The sequence below is a fragment of the Schistocerca serialis genome, chromosome 4 (genome assembly GCF_023864345.2).
Source record: "Schistocerca serialis cubense isolate TAMUIC-IGC-003099 chromosome 4, iqSchSeri2.2, whole genome shotgun sequence".
Taxonomy (NCBI): Eukaryota; Metazoa; Arthropoda; class Insecta; order Orthoptera; family Acrididae; genus Schistocerca; species Schistocerca serialis.
In genome coordinates this window covers 968674649-968694964 of record NC_064641.1, presented here as the reverse complement: position 1 = coordinate 968694964, position 20316 = coordinate 968674649, and positions in this window count along the sequence as shown.

Genomic DNA, 20316 nt, shown 5'->3' with positions numbered 1-20316 from the left:
AGGAATACATTGAACCTGCAGTGGTGTATTGGAAACTAATACTGGTCTCACAGGAAAGGATCAATGCACAGACTCTAAGAAGTCTCACTCTTATTGCACTTAATTCGGCATTGTGCCTTTTCTATTTAATTCCGATGATATTTCTGTGTTTCATCGTCAATGTGAAGGTCCAAGGAATACATTGAACCTGCATTGGTGTATCGGAAACTAATACTGGTCTCACAGGAAAGGATCAAAGCACAGACTCTAAGAAGTCTCACTATTCTTGCACTTAAGGCGGCATTGAGCCTTTTTAATTTAATTCCGATTTAATTTCAGTGTTTCATCGTCAATGTGTATGTCCAATGAATACATTGAACCTGCAGTGGTGTATCGCAAACTTATACTGGTCTCACAGGGAGTGCTCAAAACACCGACTGTTAGAAGAGTCTCTATTCTTGTACTTATGGAGGCATTGTGCCTTTTGTATTTAATTCCGATGCGATTTCTGTGTTTCATCGTCAATGTCAAGGTCCATGGAATACATTGAACCTGCAGTGGCGTATCGGAAACTAATACTGGTCTCACAGGAAAGGATCAATGCACAGACTCTAAGAAGTCTCACTCTTCTTGCACTTAAGTCGGCATTGTGCCTTTTGTATTTAATTCCGATGTGTTTTCTGTGTTTCATCGTCAATGTGAAGGTCCAAGGAATACATTGAACCTGCATTGGTGTATCGGAACCTAATACTGGTCTCACAGGAAAGGATCAAAGCACAGACTCTAAGAAGTCTCACTCTTTTTGCACTTAAGGCGGCATTGAGTCTTTTTTATTTAATTCCGATCTAATTTCAGTGTTTCATCGTCAATGTGTATGTCCAAGGAATACATTGAACCTGCAGTGGTGTATCGCAAACTAATACTGCTCTCACAGGGAGTGCTCAAAACACCGACTGTAAGAAGAGTTTCTATTCTTGTACTTATGGAGGCATTGTGCCTTTTGTATTTAATTCCGATGCGATTTCTGTATTTCATCGTCAATGTGAAGGTCCAAGGAATACATTGAACCTGCATTGGAGTATCGGAAACTAATACTGGCCTCACAGGCTCACAGAAAATGATCAATGCACAGACTCTAAGAAGTCTCACTCTTCTCGCACTTAAGGCGGCATTGTGAGTTTTGTATTTAAGTCCGATGCTATTTCTGTTTTTCACCGTCAATGTGAAGGTCCAAGGAACACATTGAACCTGCAGTGGTGTATCGGAAACTAATACTGGTCTCACAGGGACGGATCAAAGCACAGACTCTAAGAAGTCTCACCCTTCTTGCACTTAAGGCGGCATTGTGCCTTTTGTATTTAATTCCGATCTAATGTCAGTGTTTCATCGACAATGTGTATGACCAAGGAATACATTGAACCTGCAGTGGTGTATCGGAAACTAATACTGATCTCACAGGGAATGTTCAAAACACCGACTGTAAGAAGAGTCTCTATTCTTGTACTTAAGGCTGCATTGTGCCGTTTGTATTTAATTCCGACGCGATTTCTGAGTTACATCGTCAATGTGAAGGTCCAAGGAATACATTTAACCTGCAGTGGTGTGGCGGAAACTACTACTGGTCTCTCAGGGAATGCTCAAAGCACCGACTGTAAGAAGAGTCTCTGTTCTTGTACTTAAGGTGGCAGTGTGCATTTTGTATTTAATTCCGACGCGATTTCCGAGTTTCGTCGTCAATGTAAAGGTCCAAGGAATACATTGAACCTGCAGTGGTGAATCGCAAACTAATACTGGTCACAGGGAATGCTAAAAACACCGACTGTAAGAAGAGTCTCTATTTTTGTACGGAAGGCGGCATTGTGCCTTTTGTATTTAATTCCGATGCGATTTCTGTGTTTCATCGTCAATGTGAAGGTCCAAGGAAAACATTGAACCTGCAGTGGTGTATCGGAAACTAATATTGTTCTCACAGGAAAGGATCAAAGCACAGACTCTAAGAAGTCTCACTCTTCTCGCACTTAAGTCGGCATTGTGCCTTTCGTATTTAATTCCGATCTAATTTCAGTGTTTCATCGTCAATGCGTATGTCCAAGGAATACATTGAACCTGCAGTGGTGTATCGGAAACTAATACTGGTCTCACAGGGAATACTCAAAACACCGACTGTAAGAAGAGTCTCTATTCTTGTACTTAAGATTGCATTGTGCCTTTTGTATTTAATTCCGACGCGATTTCTGTGTTTCATTGTCAATGTGAAGGTACAAGGAATACATTGAACCAGCAGTGGAGAATCGGAAACTAATACTGGTCTTACAGGAATGGATCAAAGCACAGACTCTCAGAAGTCTCACTCTTCTTGCACTTAAGGCGGCATTGTGCCGTATGTATTTAATTCCGATGCGATTTCTGTATTTATCGTCAATGTGAAGGTCCAAGGAATACATTGAACCTGCAGTGGTGCATCGGAAAATAATACTGCTCTCACAGGAAAGGATCAAATCAGAGACTCTAAGAAGTGTCACTCTTCTTGTACTTAAGGCGGCATTGTGCCTCTTGTACTTAATTCCGATGCGATTTCTGTGTTTCATCGTCAACGTGAAGGTCCAAGGAATACATAGAACCTGCAGTGGTGTATCGGAAACTAATACTGGTCTCACAGGAAAGGATCAAAGCACAGACTATAAGAAGTCTCAATCATCTTGCACTTCAGTCGGCATTGAGCCTTTTGTATTTAATTCCGATGCGATTTCTGTGTTTCATCGTCTATCTGAATATCCAAGGAATTCATTGAACCTGCAGTGGTGTATCGCAAACTAATACTGGTCTCACAGGGAGTGCTCAAAACAGCGGCTGTAAGAAGAGTCTCCATTCTTGTACTTATGGAGGCATTGTGAATTTTGTATTTAATTCCGATGCGATTTCTGTGTTTCATCGTCAATGAGAAGGTCCAAGGAATACATTGAAATTGCAGTGGTGTATCGAAAACTAATACTGGTCTCACAGGAAAGGATCAAAGCACAGACTATTAGAAGTCTCAATCTTCTTGCACTTGAGGCGGCATTGTGCCGTATGTATTTAATTCCGATGCGATTTCTGTATTTATCGTCAATGTGAAGGTCCAAGGAATACATTGAACCTGCATTGGAGTATCGGAAACTAATACTGGTCTCACAGGCTCACAGGAAAGGATCAATGCACAGACTATAAGAAGTCTAACTCGTCTCACACTTAAGGCGGCATTGTGCCTTTTGTATTTAATTCCGATGCGATTTCTATGTTTCATCGTCATTGTGAAGGTCCAAGGAACACATTGAACCTGCAGTGGTGTATCGGAAACTAAAACTAGTCTCACAGGGACGGATCAAAGCACAGACTCTAAGAATTCTCACCCTTCTTGCACTTAAGGCGGCATTGTGCCTTTTGAATTTATTTCCGATCTAATTTCAGTGTTTCATCGTCAATGTGTATGACCAAGGAATACATTGAACCTGCAGTGGTGTATCGGAAACTAATACTGGTCTCACAGGGAATGCTCAAAACACCGACTGTAAGAAGAGTCTCTATTCTTGTACTTAAGGCTGCATTGTGCCTTTTGTATTTAATTCCGACGCGATTTCTGAGTTTCATCGTCAATGTGAAGGTCCAAGTAATACATTTTACCTGCCGTGGTGTGTCGGAAACTAATACTGGTCGCTCAGGGAATGCTCAAAGCACCGACTGTAAGAAGAGTCTCTGTTCTTGTACTTAAGGCGGCAGTGTGCCTTTTGTATTTAATTCCGACGCGATTTCTGAGTTTCGTCGTCAATGTGAAGGTCCAAGGAATTTATTGAACCTGCAGTGTTGTATCGCAAACTAATACAGGTCTCACAGGAAAGGATCAATGCACAGACTCTAAGAAGTCTCACTCTTCTTGCACTTAAGACGGCATTGTGCCTTTTGTATTTAATTCCGACGCGATTTCTGTGTTTCATCGTCAATGTGAAGGTCCAAGAACTCATTGAACCTGCAGTGGTGTATCGGAAACTAATACTGGTCTCACAGGAAAGGATCAATGCACAGACTCTAAGAAGTCTCACTCTTCTTGCACTTAAGTCGGCATTTTGCCTTTTTTATTTAATTCCGATGCGATTTCTGTGTTTCATCGTCAATGTGAAGGTCCAAGGAATACATTGAACCTGCAGTGGTGTATCGGAAACTAATACTGGTCTCACAGGAAAGGATCAAACACAGACTCTAAGAAGTCTCACTCTTCTTGCACTTAAGGCGGCATAGAGCCTTTTCTATTTAATTCCGATCTAATTTCAGTGTTTAATCGTCAATGTGTATGTCCAAGGAATACATTGAACCTGCAGTGGTGTATCGCAAACTAATACTGGTCTCACAGGGAGTGCCCAAAACACCGACTGTAAGAAGAGTCGCTATTCGTGTACTTAAGGAAGCATTGTGCCTTTTGTATTTAATTCCGATGCCATTTCTGTGTTTCATCGTCAATGTGAAGGTCCAAGGAATACATTGAACCTGCAGTGGTGTATCGGAAACTAATACTGGTCTCACAGGAAAGGATCAATGCACAGACTCTAAGAAGTCTCACTCTTCTTGCACTTAAGTCGGCATTGTGCCTTTTGTATTTAATTCCGATGCGATTTCTGTGTTTCATCGTCAATGTGAAGGTCCAAGGAATTCATTGAACCTGCAGTGGTGTATCGGAAACTAATACTGGTCTCACAGGAAAGGATCAATGCACAAAACTCTAAGAAGTCTCACTCTTCTTGCACTTAAGTCGGCATTGTGCCTGTTGTATTTAATTCCGATGCGATTTCTGTGTTTCATCGTCAATGTGAAGGTCCAAGGAATACATTGCACCTGCAGTGGTGTATCGGAAACTAATACTGGTCTCACAGGAAAGGATCTAAGCACAGACTATAAGAAGTCTCACTCTTCTTGCGCTTATGTCGGCATTGAGCCTTTTGTATTTAATTCCGATGAGATTTCTGAGTTTCATCGTCAATCTGAAGGTCCAAGGAATTCATTGAACCTGCAGTGGTGTATCGCAAACTTATACTGGTCTCACAGGGAGTGCTCAAAGCACCGACTGTAAGAAGAGTCTCTATTCTCGTACTTATGGAGGCATTGTGCCTTTTGTATTATATTCCGATGCGATTTATGTGTTTCATCGTCAATGTGAAGGTCCAAGGAATACATTGAACCTGCAGCGGTTTATCGGAAACTAATACTGGTGTCACAGGAAAGGATCAATGCACAGACTCTAAGAAGTCTCACTGTTCTTGCACTTAAGGCGGCATTGAGCCTTTTTTATTTAATTCCGATCTAATATCAGTGTTTCATCGTCAATGTTTATGTCCAGGGAATACATTGAACCTGCAGTGGTGTATCGCAAACTAATACTGGTCTCACAGGGAGTACTCAAAACACCGACTGTAAGAAGAGTCTCTATTCGTGTACTTAAGGAAGCATTGTGCCTTTTGTATTTAATTCCGATGCGATTTCTGTGTTTCATCGTTAATGTGAAGGTCCAAGGAATACATTGAACCTGCAGTGGTGTATCGGAAACTAAAACTGGTCTCACAGGAAAGGATCAATGCACAGACTCTAAGAAGTCTCACTCCTCTTGCACTTAAGTCGGCATTGTGCCTTTTGTATTTAATTCCGATGCGATTTCTGTGTTTCATCGTCAATGTGAAGGTCCAAGGAATACATTGAACCTGCAGTGGTGTATCGGAAACTAATACTGGTTTCACAGGAAAGGTTCAAAGCACAGACTCTAAGAAGTCTCACTCTTCTTGCACTTAAGGCGGCATTGAGCCTTTTTTATTTAATTCCGATCTAATTTCAGTGTTTCATCGTCAATGTGTATGTCCAAGGAATACATTGAACCTACAGTGGTGTATCGCAAACTAATACTGGTCTTACAGGGAGTGATCAAAACACTGACTGTAAGAAGAGTCTCTTTTCTTGTACTTATGGAGGCATTGTGTCTTTTGTATTTAATTCCGATGCGATTTCTGTGTTTCATCGTCAATGTGAGGGTCCAAGGAATACATTGAACCTGCAGTGGTATATCGGAAACTAATACTGGTATCACAGGAAAGGATCAATGCACAGACTCTAAGAAGTCTCACTCTTCTTGCACTTAAGACGGCATTGTGCCTTTTGTATTTAATTCCGATGCGATTTCTGTGTTTCATCGTCAATGTGAAGGTCCAAGGAATTCGTTGAACCTGCAGTGGAGTATCGGAAACTAATACTGGTCTCACAGGAAAGGATCAATGCACAAAACTCTAAGAAGTCTCACTCTTCTTGCACTTAAGTCGGCATTGTGCCTGTTGTATTTAATTCCGATGCGATTTCTGTGTTTCATCGTCAATGTGAAGGTCCAAGGAATACATTGCACCGGCAGTGGTGTATCGGAAACTAATACTGGTCTCACAGGAAAGGATCTAAGCACAGACTATAAGAAGTCTCACTCTTCTTGCGCTTATGTCGGCATTGAGCCTTTTGTATTTAATTCCGATGAGATTTCTGAGTTTCATCGTCAATCTGAAGGTCCAAGGAATTCATTGAACCTGCAGTGGTGTATCGCAAACTTATACTGGTCTCACAGGGAGTGCTCAAAGCACCGACTGTAAGAAGAGTCTCTATTCTCGTACTTATGGAGGCATTGTGCCTTTTGTATTATATTCCGATGCGATTTATGTGTTTCATCGTCAATGTGAAGGTCCAAGGAATACATTGAACCTGCAGCGGTGTATCGGAAACTAATACTGGTGTCACAGGAAAGGATCAATGCACAGACTCTAAGAAGTCTCACTCTTCTTGCACTTAAGGCGGCATTGAGCCTTTTTTATTTAATTCCGATCTAATTTCAGTGTTTCATCGTCAATGTTTATGTCCAGGGAATACATTGAACCTGCAGTGGTGTATCGCAAACTAATACTGGTCTCACAGGGAGTACTCAAAACACCGACTGTAAGAAGAGTCTCTATTCGTGTACTTAAGGAAGCATTGTGCCTTTTGTATTTAATTCCGATGCGATTTCTGTGTTTCATCGTCAATGTGAAGGTCCAAGGAATACATTGAACCTGCAGTGGTGTATCGGAAACTAAAACTGGTCTCACAGGAAAGGATCAATGCACAGACTCTAAGAAGTCTCACTCTTCTTGCACTTAAGTCGGCATTGTGCCTTTTGTATTTAATTCCGATGCGATTTCTGTGTTTCATCGTCAATATGAAGGTCCAAGGAATACATTGAACCTGCAGTGGTGTATCGGAAACTAATACTGGTTTCACAGGAAAGGTTCAAAGCACAGACTCTAAGAAGTCTCACTCTTCTTGCACTTAAGGCGGCATTGAGCCTTTTTTATTTAATTCCGATCTAATTTCAGTGTTTCATCGTCAATGTGTATGTCCAAGGAATACATTGAACCTACAGTGGTGTATCGCAAACTAATACTGGTCTTACAGGGAGTGATCAAAACACTGACTGTAAGAAGAGTCTCTTTTCTTGTACTTATGGAGGCATTGTGTCTTTTGTATTTAATTCCGATGCGATTTCTGTGTTTCATCGTCAATGTGAGGGTCCAAGGAATACATTGAACCTGCAGTGGTATATCGGAAACTAATACTGGTATCACAGGAAAGGATCAATGCACAGACTCTAAGAAGTCTCACTCTTCTTGCACTTAAGACGGCATTGTGCCTTTTGTATTTAATTCCGATGCGATTTCTGTGTTTCATCGTCAATGTGAAGGTCCAAGGAATTCATTGAACCTGCAGTGGTGTATCGGAAACTAATACTGGTCTCACAGGAAAGGATCAATGCACAAAACTCTAAGAAGTCTCACTCTTCTTGCACTTAAGTCGGCATTGTGCCTGTTGTATTTAATTCCGATGCGATTTCTGTGTTTCATCGTCAATGTGAAGGTCCAAGGAATACATTGCACCTGCAGTGGTGTATCGGAAACTAATACTGGTCTCACAGGAAAGGATCTAAGCACAGACTATAAGAAGTCTCACTCTTCTTGCGCTTATGTCGGCATTGAGCCTTTTGTATTTAATTCCGATGAGATTTCTGAGTTTCATCGTCAATCTGAAGGTCCAAGGAATTCATTGAACCTGCAGTGGTGTATCGCAAACTTATACTGGTCTCACAGGGAGTGCTCAAAGCACCGACTGTAAGAAGAGTCTCTATTCTCGTAGTTATGGAGGCATTGTGCCTTTTGTATTATATTCCGATGCGATTTATGAGTTTCATCGTCAATGTGAAGGTCCAAGGAATACATTGAACCTGCAGCGGTGTATCGGAAACTAATACTGGTGTCACAGGAAAGGATCAATGCACAGACTCTAAGAAGTCTCACTCTTCTTGCACTTAAGGCGGCATTGAGCCTTTTTTATTTAATTCCGATCTAATTTCAGTGTTTCATCGTCAATGTTTATGTCCAGGGAATACATTGAACCTGCAGTGGTGTATCGCAAACTAATACTGGTCTCACAGGGAGTACTCAAAACACCGACTGTAACAAGAGTCTCTATTCGTGTACTTAAGGAAGCATTGTGCCTTTTGTATTTAATTCCGATGCGATTTCTGTGTTTCATCGTCAATGTGAAGGTCCAAGGAATACATTGAACCTGCAGTGGTGTATCGGAAACTAAAACTGGTCTCACAGGAAAGGATCAATGCACAGACTCTAAGAAGTCTCACTCTTCTTGCACTTAAGTCGGCATTGTGCCTTTTGTATTTAATTCCGATGCGATTTCTGTGTTTCATCGTCAATGTGAAGGTCCAAGGAATACATTGAACCTGCAGTTGTGTATCGGAAACTAATACTGGTTTCACAGGAAAGGTTCAAAGCACAGACTCTAAGAAGTCTCACTCTTCTTGCACTTAAGGCGGCATTGAGCCTTTTTTATTTAATTCCGATCTAATTTCAATGTTTCATCGTCAATGTGTATGTCCAAGGAATACATTGAACCTACAGTGGTGTATCGCAAACTAATACTGGTCTTACAGGGAGTGATCAAAACACTGACTGTAAGAAGAGTCTCTTTTCTTGTACTTATGGAGGCATTGTGTCTTTTGTATTTAATTCCGATGCGATTTCTGTGTTTCATCGTCAATGTGAGGGTCCAAGGAATACATTGAACCTGCAGTGGTATATCGGAAACTAATACTGGTATCACAGGAAAAGATCAATGCACAGACTCTAAGAAGTCTCACTCTTCTTGCACTTAAGACGGCATTGTGCCTTTTGTATTTAATTCCGATGCGATTTCTGTGTTTCATCGTCAATGTGAAGGTCCAAGAACTCATTGAACCTGCAGTGGTGTATCGGAAACTAATACTGGTCTCACAGGAAAGGATCAATGCACAGACTCTAAGAAGTCTCACTCTTCTTGCACTTAAGTCGGCATTTTGCCTTTATTATTTAATTCCGATGCGATTTCTGTGTTTCATCGTCAATGTGAAGGTCCAAGGAATACATTGAACCTGCAGTGGTGTATCGGAAACTAATACTGGTCTCACAGGAAAGGATCAATGCACAGACTCTAAGAAGTCTCACTCTTCTTGCACTTAAGTCGGCATTGTGCCTTTTGTATTTAATTCCTATGCGATTTCTGCGTTTCATCGTCAATGTGAAGGTCCAAGGAATACATTGAACGTGCAGTGGTGTATCGGAAACTAATACTGGTCTCACAGGAAAGGATCAATGCACAGACTCTAAGAAGTCTCACTCTTCTTGCACTTATGTCGGCATTGTGCCTTTTGTATTTAATTCCTATGCGATTTCTGCGTTTCATCGTCAATGTGAAGGTCCAAGGAATACATTGAACCTGCAGTGGTGTATCGGAAACTAAAACTGGTCTCACAGGAAATGATCAATGCACAGACTCTAAGAAGTCTCACTCTTCTTGCACTTAAGTCGGCATTGTGCCTTTTGTATTTAATTCCGATGCGATTTCTGTGTTTCATCGTCAATGTGAAGGTCCAAGGAACTCATTGAACCTGCAGTGGTGTATCGGAAACTAATACTGGTCTCACAGGAAAGGATCAATGCACAGACTCTAAGAAGTCTCACTCTTCTTGCACTTAAGTCGGCATTGTGCCTGTTGTATTTAATTCCGATGAGATTTCTGTGTTTCATCGTCAATGTGAAGGTCCAAGGAATACATTGAAACTGCAGTGGTGTATCGGAAACTAATACTGGTCTCACAGGAAAGGATCAAAGCACAGACTCTAAGAAGTCTCACTCTTCTTGCACTTAAGGCGGCATTGAGCCTTTTTTATTTAATTCCGATCTAATTTCAGTGTTTCATCGTCAATGTGTATGTCCAAGGAATACATTGAAACTGCAGTGGTGTATCGCAAACTAATACTGGTCTCACAGGGAGTGCTCAAAACACCGGCTGTAAGAAGAGTCTCTATTCGTGTACTTAAGGATGCATTGTGCCTTTTGTATTTAATTCCGATGCGATTTCTGTGTTTCATCGTCAATGTGAAGGTCCAAGGAATACATTGAACCTGCAGTGGTATATCGGAAACTAAAACTGGTCTCACAGGAAAGGATCAATGCACAGACTCTAAGAAGTCTCACTCTTCTTGCACTTAAGTCGGCATTGTGCCGTTTGTATTTAATTCCGATGCGATTTCTGCGTTTCATCGTCAATGTGAAGATCCAAGGAATACATTGAACCTGCAGTGGTGCATCGGAAAGTAATACTGGGCTCACAGGGAATGCTCAAAACACCGACTGTAAGAAGAGTCTCTATTCCTGTACTTAAAGCTGCGTTGTGCCTACTGTATTTAATTCCGACGCGATTTCTGAGTGTCATCGTAAACGCGAAGGTATAAGAAATACATTGAACCTGCAGTGGTGTGTCGGAAACTATTACTGGTCTCACAGGAAAGGATCAAAGCACAGACTCTAAGAAGTCTCACTCTTCTTGCACTTAAGTCGTCATTGTGCCTTTTGTATTTAATTCCGATGCGATTTCTGTGTTTTATCGTCAATGTGAAGGTCCAAGGAATACATTGAACCTGCAGTGGTGCATCGGAAACTAATACTGGTCTCACAGGAAAGGATCAAAGCACAGACTCTAAGAAGTCTCAGTCGTCTTGCACTTAAGGCATCATTGTGCCTTTTGTATTTAATTCCGATGCGATTTCAGTGTTTCATCGTCAATGTGAAGGTCCGAGGAATACATTGAACCTGCAGTGGTGTATCGGAAACTAATACTGGTCTCACAGGAAAGGATCAAAGCACAGACTATAAGAAGTCTCACTCTTCTTGCGCTTATGTCGGCATTGAGCCTTTTGTATTTAATTCCGATGAGATTTCTGTGTTTCATCGTCAATCTGAAGGTCCAAGGAATTCATTGAACCTGCAGTGGTGTATCGCAAACTAATACTGGTCTCACAGGGAGTGCTCAAAACACCGACTGTAAGATGAGTCTCTATTCTTGTACTTATGGAGGCATTGTGCGTTTTGTATTTAATTCCGATGCGATTTCTGTGTTTCATCGTCAATGTTAAGGTCCAAGGAATACATTGAAATTGCAGTGGTGTATCGGAAACTAATACTGGTCTCACAGGAAACGATCAAAGCACAGACAATTAGAAGTCTCACTTTTGTTGCACTTAAGGCGGCATTGAGCCTTTTTTATTTAATTCCGATCTAATTTCAGTGTTTCATCGTCAATGTGTATGTCGAAGGAATACATTGAACCTGCAGTGGTGTATCGAAACTAATACTGCTCTCACAGGGAGTGCTCAAAACACCGACCGTAAGAAGAGTCTCTATTCTTGTACTTATGGAGGCATTGTGCCTTTTGTATTTAATTCCGATGCGATTTCTGTGTTTCATCGTCAATGTGAAGGTCGAAGGAATACATCGAACCTGCAGTGATGTATCGCAAACTAATACTGGTCTCACAGGGAGTGCTCAAAGCACCGACTGTAAGATGAGTCTCTATTCTTGTACTTATGGAGGCATTGTGCGTTTTGTATTTAATTCCGATGCGATTTCTGTGTTTCATCGTCAATGTTAAGGTCCAAGGAATACATTGAAATTGCAGTGGTGTATCGGAAACTAATACTGGTCTCACAGGAAACGATCAAAGCACAGACAATTAGAAGTCTCACTTTTGTTTCACTTAAGGCGGCATTGAGCCTTTTTTATTTAATTCCGATCTAATTTCAGTGTTTCATCGTCAATGTGTATGTCCAAGGAATACATTGAACCTGCAGTGGTGTATCGAAACTAATACTGCTCTCACAGGGAGTGCTCAAAACACCGACCGTAAGATGAGTCTCTATTCTTGTACTTATGGAGGCATTGTGCCTTTTGTATTTAATTCAGATGCGATTTCTGTGTTTCATCGTCAATCTGAAGGTCCAAGGAATTCATTGAACCTGCAGTGGTTTATCGGAAACTAATACTGGTCTCACAGGAAAGGATCAAAGAACAGACTCTAAGAAGTCTCACTCTTATTGCACTTAAGTCGGCATTGTGCCTTTTGTATTTAATTCCGATGCGATTTCTGTGTTTCATCGTCAATGTGAAGGTCCAAGGAATACATTGAAACTGCATTGGTGTATCGGAAACTAATACTGGTCTCACAGGAAAGGATCAAAGAACAGACTCTAAGAAGTCTCACTCTTCTTGCACTTAAGGTGGCATTGAGCCTTTTTAATTTAATTCCGATCTAATTTCAGTGTATCATCGTCAATGTGTATGACCAAGGAATACATTGAACCTGCAGTGGTGTATCGGAAACTAATACTGGTCTCACAGGGAATGCTCAAAACACCGACTGTAAGAAGAGTCTCTATTCTTGTACTTAAGGCTGCATTGTGCCTTTTGTATTTAATTCCAACGCGATTTCTGAGTTTCATCGTCAATGTGAAGGTCCAAGTAATACATTTTACCTGCCGTGGTGTGTCGGAAACTAATACTGGTCGCTCAGGGAATGCTCAAAGCACCGACTGTAAGAAGAGTCTCTGTTCTTGTACTTAAGGCGGCAGTGTGCCTTTTGTATTTAATTCCGACGCGATTTCTGAGTTTCGTCGTCAATGTGAAGGTCCAAGGAATTTATTGAACCTGCAGTGTTGTATCGCAAACTAATACTGGTCTCACAGGGAGTGCTCAAAACACCGATTGTAAGAAGAGTCTCTATTCTGGTTCTTATGGAGGCATTGTGCCTTTTGTATTTAATTCTGATGCGAATTCTGTGTTTCATCGTCAATGTGAAGGTCCAAGGAATACATTGAAATTGCAGTGAAGTATCGGAAACTAATACTGGTCTCACAGGAAAGGATCAAAGCACAGACTATTAGAAGTCTCACTCTTCTTGCACTTAAGGCAGCATTGTGCCTTTTGTATTTAATTCCGATGCGATTTCTGTGTTTCATCGTCAATGTGAAGGTCCAAGGAATACATTGAACCTGCAGTGGTATATCGGAAACTAATACTGGTCTCACAGGAAAGGATCAAAGCACAGACTCTAAGGAGTCACACTCTTCTTGCACTTAAGGCTTCATTGTGCCTTTTGTAATTAATTTCGATGCGATAACTGTGTTTCATCGTCAATGTGAGTGTCCAAGGAATACATTGAACCTGCAGTGGTGTATCGGAAACTAATACTGGTCTCACAGGAAAGGATCAAAGCATAGAGTCTAAGAAGTCTCACTCTTTTTGCACTTAAGGCGGCATTGTGCATTTTGTATTTAATTTCGATGCGATTTCTGTATTTCATCGTCAATGTGAAGGTCCAAGGAATACATTGAACCTGCATTGGAGTATCGGAAACTAATACTGGTCTACAGGCTCACAGGAAAGGTTCAATGCACAGACTCTAAGAAGTCTCACTCTTCTCGCACTTAAGGCGGCATTGTGCGTTTTGTATTTAAATCTGATGCGATTTCTGTGTTTCATCGTCAATGTGAAGGTCCAAGGAATACATTGAACCTGCAGTGGTATATCGGAAACTAATACTGGTCTCACAGGGACGGATCAAAGCACAGACTCTAAGAAGTCTCACCCTTCTTGCACTTAAGGCGGCATTGTGCCTTTTGTATTTATTTCCGATCTAATTTCAGTGTTTCATCGTCAATGTGTATGACCAAGGAATACATTGAACCTGCAGTGGTGTATCGGAAACTAATACTGGTCTCACAGGGTATGCCCAAAACACCGACTGTAAGAAGAGTCTCTATTCTTGTACTTAAGGCTGCATTGTGCATTTTGTATTTAATTCCGACGCGATTTCTGAGTTTCATCGTCAATGTAAAGGTCCAAGGAGTACATTTAACCTGCAGTGGTGTATCGGAAACTAATACTGGTCTCTCAGGGAATGCTCAACGCAACGACTGTAAGAAGAGTTTCTGTTCTTGTACTTAAGGTGGCAGTGTGGCTTTTGTATTTAATTCCGACGCGATTTCTAAGTTTCGTCGTCAATGTGAAGGTCCAAGGAATACATTGAACCTGCAGTGGTGAATCGCAAACTAATACTGGTCTCACAGGAAATGCTCAAACACCGACTGTAAGAAGAGTCTCTATTCTTGTACGTAAGGCGGCATTGTGATTTTTGTATTTAATTCCGATACGTTTTCTGTGTTTCATCGTCAATGGGTATGTCCAAGGAATACATTGAACCTGCAGTGGTGTATCGCAAACTATTACTGGTCTCACAGGGAATGCTCAAAGCACAGACTGTAAGAAGAGCCTCTATTCTTGTACGTAAGGCGGCATTGTTCCATTTGTATTTAATTCCGATGCGATTTCTGTGTTCCATCGTCAATGTGAAGGTCCAAGGAATACATTCAACATCCAGTGGTGGATCGGAAGCTAATACTGGTCTCACAGGAAAGGATCAATGCACAGACTCTAAGAAGTCTCAATCTTCTTGCACTTAAGGCGGTATTGTGCCTTTTGTATTTAATTCCGATGCGATTTCTGTGTTTTATCGTCAATGTGAAGCTCCAAGGAACACTTTGAACCTGCAGTGGTGCATCGGAAAATAATACTGGTCTCACAGGAAAGGATCAAATCACAGACTCTAAGAAGTGTCATTCTTCTTGCTCTTAGGGCGGCATTGTGCCTTTTGTACTTAATTCCGATGCGATTTCTGTGTTTCATCGTCAACGTGAAGGTCCAAGGAATACATAGAACCTGCAGTGGTGTATCGGAAACTAATACTGGTCTCACAGGAAAGGATCAAAGCACAGACTCTAAGAAGTCTCAGTCGTCTTGCACTTAAGGCATCATTGTGTCTTTTGTATTTAATTCCGATGCGATTTCAGTGTTTCATCGTCAATGTGAAAGTCCAAGGAATACATTGAACCTGCAGTGGTGTATCGGAAACTAATACTGGTCTCACAGGAAAGGATCAGAGCACAGACTCTATGAAGTCTCACTCTTCTTGCACTTAAGGCGGCATTGTGCCTTTTGTATTTAATTCCGATGCGATTTTTGTGTTTTATCGTCAATGTGAAGGTCCAAGGAACAGATTGAACCTGCAGTGGTGCATCGGAAAATAATACTGGTCTCACAGGAAAGGATCAAATCACAGACTCTAAGAAGTGTCACTCTTCTTGCACTTAAGGTGGCATTGTGCGTTTTGTACTTAATTCCGATGCGATTTCTGTGTTTCATCGTCAATGTGAAGGTCCAAGGAATTCAATGAATTTGCAGTGGTGTATCGGAAACTAATACTGGTCTCACAGGAAAGGATCAAAACACAGACTCTAAGAAGTCTCACTCTTCTTGCGCTTATGTCGGCATTGAGCCTTTTGTATTTAATTCCGATGAGATTTCTGTGTTTCATCGTCAATCTGAAGGTCCAAGGAATTCATTGAACCTGCAGTGGTGTATCGCAAACTAATACTGGTCTCACAGGAAAGGATCAAAGCACAGACAATTAGAAGCCTTACTTTTCATTCACTTAAGGCGGCATTGAGCCTTTTTTATTTAATTCCGATCTAATTTCAGTGTTTCATCGTCAATGTGTATGTCCAAAGAATTCATTGAACCTGCAGTGGTGTATCGAAATTAATACTGCTCTCACAGGGAGTGCTCAAAACACCGACCGTAAGAAGAGTCTCCATTCTTGTACTTATGGAGGCATTGTGCCTTTTGTATTTAATTCCGTTGCGATTTCTGTGTTTCATCGTCAATGAGAAGGTCGAAGGAATACATTGAACCTGCAGTGTGTTATTGGAAACTAATACTGGTCTCACAGGAAAGGATCAATGCACAGACTCTAAGAAGTCTCACTCTTATTGCACTTAAGTCGGCATTGTGCCTTTTGTATTTAATTCCGATGCGATTTCTGTGTTTCATCGTCAATGTGAAGGTCCAAGGAATACATTGAACCTGCATTGGTGTATCGGAAACTAATACTGGTCTCACAGAAAAGGATCAAAGCCCAGACTCTAAGAAGTCTCACTCTTCTTGCACTTAAGGCGGCATTGAGCCTTTTTAATTTAATTCCGATCTAATTTCAGTGTTTCATCGTCAATGTGTATGTCCAAGGAATACAATGAACCTGCAGTGGTGTATCGCAAACTTATACTGGTCTCACAGGGAGTGCTCAAAACACCGACTGTAAGAAGAGTCTCTAGTCTTGTACTTATGGAGGCATTGTGCCTTTTGTATTTAATTCCGATGCGATTTCTGTGTTTCATCGTCAATGTGAAGGTCCAAGGAATACATTGAACCTGCAGTGGTGTATCGGAAACTAATACTGGTCTCACAGGAAAGGATCAATGCACAGACTCTAAGAAGTCTCACTCTTCTTGCACTTAAGTCGGCATTGTTCCTTTTGTATTTAATTCCGATGCGATTTCTGTGTTTCATCGTCAATGTGAAGGTCCAAGGAATACATTGAACCTGCATTGATGTATCGGAACCTAATACTGGTCTCACAGGAAAGGATCAATGCACAGACTCTAAGAAGTCTCACTCTTCTTGCACTAAAGGCGGCATTGAGCCGTTTTTATTTAATTCCGATATAATTTCAGTGTTTCATCGTCAATGTGTATGTCCAAGGAATACATTGAACCGGCTGTGGTGTATCGCAAACTTATACTGGTCTCACAGGGAGTGCTCAAAACACTGACTGTAAGAAGAGTCTCTATTCTTGTACTTATGGAGGCATTGTGCCTTTTGTATTTTATTCCGATGCGATTTCTGTGTTTCATCGTCAATGTGAAGGTCCAAGGAATACATTGAACCTGCAGCGGTGTATCGGAAACTAATACTGGTGTCACAGGAAAGGATCAATGAACAGACTCTAAGAAGTCTCACTCTCCTTGCACTTAAGTCGGCATTGTGCCTTTTGTATTTAATTCCGATGCGATTTCTGTGTTTCATCGTCAATGTGAAGGTCCAAGGAATACATTGAACCTGCAGTGGTGTATCGGAAACTAATACTGGTCTCACAGCAAAGGTTCAAAGCACAGACTCTAAGAAGTCTCACTCTCTTGCACTTACGGCGGCATTGAGCATTTTTTATTTAATTCCGATCTAATTTCAGTGTTTCATCGTCAATGTGTATGTCCAAGCAATACATTGAACCTGCAGTGGTGTATCGCAATCTAATACTGGGCTTACAGGGAGTGATCAAAACACAGACTGTAAGAAGAGTCCCTATTCTTGTACTTATGGAGGCATTGTGCCTTTTGTATTTAATTCCGATGCGATTTCTGTGTTTCATCGTCAATTTGAGGGTCCAAGGAATACATTGAACCTGCAGTGGTATATCGGAAACTAATACTGGTCTCCCAGGAAAGGATAAACACAGACTCTAAGAAGTCTCACTCTTCTTGCACTTAAGGCGGCATGTAGCCTTTTTTATTTAATTCCGATCTAATTTCAGTGTTTTATCGTCAATGTGTATGTCCAAGGAATACATTGAACCTGCAGTGGTGTATCGCAAACTAATACTGATCTCACAGGGAGTGCTCAAAACACCGACTGTAAGAAGAGTCTCTATTCATGTACTTAAGGAAGCATAGTGCCTTTTGTATTTAATTCCGATGCGATTTCTGTGTTTCATCGTCAATGTGAAGGTCCAAGGAATACATTGAACCTGCAGTGGTGTATCGGAAACTAAAACTGGTCTCACAGGGAAGGATCAATGCACAGACTCTAAGAAGTCTCACTCTTCTTGCACTTAAGGCGGCATTGTGCCTTTTGTATTTAATTCCGATGCGATTTCTGTGTTTTATCGTCAATGTGAAGGTCCAAGGAATACATTGAACCTGCAGTGGTGTATCGGAAACTAATACTGGCCTCACAGGAAAGGATCAATGCACAGACTCTAAGAAGTCTCACTCGTCTTGCACTTAAGTCGGCATTGTGCCTTTTGTATTTAATTCCGATGCGATTTCTGTGTTTCATCGTCAATGTGAAGGTCCAAGGAATTCATTGAACCTGCAGTGGTGTATCGGAAACTAAAACTGGTCTCACAGGGAAGGATCAATGCACAGACTCTAAGAAGTCTCACTCTTCTTGCACTTAAGTCGGCATTGTGCATTTTGTATCTAATTCCGATGCGATTTCTGTGTTTCATCGTCAATGTGAAGGTCCAAGGAATACATTGAACCTGCAGTGGTACATCGGAAAATAATACTGGTCTCACAGGGAATGCTCAGAACACCGACTGTATGAAGAGTCTCTATTCTTGTACCTAAAGCTGCATTGCGCCTATTGTATTTAATTCCGACGCGATTTCTGAGTGTCATCGTAAACGTGAAGGTATAAGAAATACATTGAACCTGCAGTGGTGTGTCGGAAACTAATACTGGTCTCACAGAGAATGTGTCAAAGCACCGACTGTAAGGAGAGTCTCTGTTCTTGTACATCAGGTGGCATTGTGCCTTTTGTATTTAATTCCGATGCGATTTCTGTGTTTCTTTGTCAATGTGAAGGTACAAGGAATACATTGAACCTGCAGTAGAGAATCGGAAACTATTACTGGTCTCACAGGAAAGGATCAAAGCACAGACTCTAAGAAGTCTTACTCTTCTTGCACTTAAGGCGGCATTGTGCCTTTTGTATTTAATTCCGATGCGATTTCTGTGTTTTATCGTCAATGTGAAGGTCCAAGGAATACATTGAACCTGCAGTGGTGCATCGGAAACTAATACTGGTCTCACAGGAAAGGATCAAAGCACAGACTCTAAGAAGTCTCAGTCGTCTTGCACTTAAGGCATCATTGTGCCTTTTGTATTTAATTCCGATGCGATTTCAGTGTTTCATCGTCAATGTGAAGGTCCGAGGAATACATTGAACCTGCAGTGGTGTATCGGAAACTAATACTGGTCTCACAGGAAAGGATCAAAGCACAGACTATAAGAAGTCTCACTCTTCTTGCGCTTATGTCGGCATTGAGCCTTTTGTATTTAATTCCGATGAGATTTCTGTGTTTCATCGTCAATCTGAAGGTCCAAGGAATTCATTGAACCTGCAGTGGTGTATCGCAAACTAATACTGGTCTCACAGGGAGTGCTCAAAACACCGACTGTAAGATGAGTCTCTATTCTTGTACTTATGGAGGCATTGTGCGTTTTGTATTTAATTCCGATGCGATTTCTGTGTTTCATCGTCAATGTTAAGGTCCAAGGAATACATTGAAATTGCAGTGGTGTATCGGAAACTAATACTGGTCTCACAGGAAACGATCAAAGCACAGACAATTAGAAGTCTCACTTTTGTTGCACTTAAGGCGGCATTGAGCCTTTTTTATTTAATTCCGATCTAATTTCAGTGTTTCATCGTCAATGTGTATGTCGAAGGAATACATTGAACCTGCAGTGGTGTATCGAAACTAATACTGCTCTCACAGGGAGTGCTCAAAACACCGACCGTAAGAAGAGTCTCTATTCTTGTACTTATGGAGGCATTGTGCCTTTTGTATTTAATTCCGATGCGATTTCTGTGTTTCATCGTCAATGTGAAGGTCGAAGGAATACATCGAACCTGCAGTGATGTATCGCAAACTAATACTGGTCTCACAGGGAGTGCTCAAAACACCGACTGTAAGATGAGTCTCTATTCTTGTACTTATGGAGGCATTGTGCGTTTTGTATTTAATTCCGATGCGATTTCTGTGTTTCATCGTCAATGTTAAGGTCCAAGGAATACATTGAAATTGCAGTGGTGTATCGGAAACTAATACTGGTCTCACAGGAAACGATCAAAGCACAGACAATTAGAAGTCTCACTTTTGTTTCACTTAAGGCGGCATTGAGCCTTTTTTATTTAATTCCGATCTAATTTCAGTGTTTCATCGTCAATGTGTATGTCCAAGGAATAC